The sequence below is a fragment of the Corylus avellana genome, unplaced genomic scaffold (assembly GCF_965113065.1).
Source record: "Corylus avellana unplaced genomic scaffold, dhCorAvel1.hap1.2 HAP1_SCAFFOLD_131, whole genome shotgun sequence".
NCBI classification, from domain to species: Eukaryota; Viridiplantae; Streptophyta; class Magnoliopsida; order Fagales; family Betulaceae; genus Corylus; species Corylus avellana.
The window spans coordinates 2,677-5,000 of record NW_028290535.1 but is presented as its reverse complement, the minus strand read 5'-3'; the positions used below and the strand labels follow the sequence as shown (position 1 = coordinate 5,000).

The window sequence follows — 2,324 nt, the reverse complement described above, 5'->3', positions numbered from 1 at the left end:
TTTTTCCAAGAGTCACCGATCTACTGTGTCGTAGGAACCTACAATTAGAAATTAGAGGAGCTCGATCTCGGTATAACAAATCAAGAAAAGAATCTTTAGTTTTTTTTAGACATATACAAATACAATAAGGTCCGGATATTTATACAATTCATCTAATTATTCTTTGTGGTACAATACTTTAGTAGATTTCGCTTTATTTATTATCATTTAGTTTAGTTTTAATTTATGAAATTTCAATAAAATAAGGAGTCTTTATGTCGCGTTACAGAGGGCCTCGTTTCAAAAAAATACGCCGTCTGGGGGCTTTACCGGGACTAACTAGTAAAAGGCCTAAAGCCGGAAGCGATCTTAGAAACCAATCACGTTCCAGTAAAAAATCTCAATATCGTATTCGTTTAGAAGAAAAACAAAAATTGCGTTTTCATTATGGTCTTACAGAACGACAATTACTTAAATACGTTCGTATTGCCGGAAAAGCCAAAGGGTCAACAGGTCAGGTTTTACTACAATTACTTGAAATGCGTTTGGATAACATCCTTTTTCGATTGGGTATGGCTTCAACTATTCCCCAAGCCCGCCAATTAGTTAACCATAGACATATTTTAGTTAATGGTCGTATAGTAGATATACCAAGTTATCGCTGCAAACCCCACGATATTATTACAGCGAGGGATGAACAAAAATCTAGAGCTCTGATTCAAAATTATCTTGATTCATCCCCCCGCGAGGAATTGCCAAAACATTTGACCCTTCAACCATTCCAATATAAAGGATTAGTCAATCAAATAATAGATAGTCAATGGGTCGGTTTGAAAATAAATGAATTGCTGGTTGTAGAATATTATTCTCGTCAGACTTAAACCTAATTAAAATAAAACAATAAAACAAGGGTTCGGACAATTTTTCCTTTTCGCCTAAGCAAAAAGACCCATCAAAGTAAGGAGTTTGATACGGGGATTTTTCTCCCATTCATGGATCACGGATCGGTAGGGAGATTCTCATTCCCTGTTGTCTACTCTTTCCAGTATGTTATTTTCTGTACTGCGGAACATAGGAATAAAGAATCTATATCAAAATAAAAGAAAGGTCTAACTTAACCGTTGGAATAATGGTATCCATTGTTATTTGCTTTGATACATTGCTGTTAATAAGATTGGTGAATTAGGTGAAAGGTACGGAAAGAGAGGGATTCGAACCCTCGGTAAACAAAAGCCTACATAGCAGTTCCAATGCTACGCCTTGAACCACTCGGCCATCTCTCCTACATAATGATTATGGCCCAGAAACCGAGTGAATAGTGAGTCATTCATATTAGATTTTTTGATAGGTACGTACAGTCAATTCTAACTATAAAAAAATATAGAAAACTTTTCATCAAAGAAAAACCCTTCCTTCAAGGGGGGGATAAAAATAATTTTTTTTTGTGAAAAACTGTTAAAAAAAGATATATATCTATTCATTTCATTCTTGCGAAGACGGCGCTCCCATCTTTTTCCAATAGTTATTCTTTTTACTTACAATATTTATACCAAATTAAATCAATGAATTAGAACGAATCAATTGATCTATTTTTTTTTTATTTTTATGTTATTTCGTACTGTACAATTTCTTTGTTTGTGGGATCATTTTCCCACAAGAGGTAAGTAAAAGAAATTATAGAATGGATTGCTACCTATGCCCAGATCTCGGATAAATGGAAATTTTATTGATAAAGACCTTTTCAATTGTAGCCAATATCTTATTACGAATAATTCCGACAACTTCAGGAGAAAAAGAGGCATTCACCTATTACAGAGATGGTGCGATTTGATGTTTTTTTCTTTACCGATTTCAGTCTTCGGAGAAAGATACATTATTTGGGAGAGAAATAAAAAGATTATTGAAATAAATCTACGCTTATTGTGAAGGTGAAGTTTGTAAATAAAACAATTCCTTCTGTCGTGTATCCCCGATTAATGCAGCCTCAGATGCTTCAATTTTAGATTCTAGTATTGAGCGAAAGGTTACACCTATGGGTTAGGTCAACCCTACTTCACTAGTACCTACCAATAGGCAGCATAGGGAAAGAAGCACTACGCCTAGGAATCAACAATACGAAAACTTTGTTATAAATTATACCTTTTCTTTATCGGAATCGGGATTAACAAGAATGGTTGGTACAACAAATATCCATCTCGTTCGTATTTTGGATACCCGTATAACCATCGAAGACTGTTGAAGTGACTAATTCCCGGAAATTAAGGGGTGTTAAGAACAAAGAAATTGTTAGAGTTATCATTTTTATTTAGTACCAAGATACTTGATGTTAAGAAAAGATCTTTTAC

The 2,324-nt window shown here is 34.3% G+C and overlaps 1 non-coding gene across 1 annotated transcript; it reads right to left on the bottom strand.

Moving 5' to 3' along the window:
• Window positions 1-1,175: 1,175 nt before the first annotated feature.
• TRNAS-GGA (transfer RNA serine (anticodon GGA)) lies at window positions 1,176-1,262 on the bottom strand. Its single transcript has one exon. It is a non-coding gene; the product is annotated as a tRNA-Ser (tRNA).
• Window positions 1,263-2,324: the final 1,062 nt, after the last annotated feature.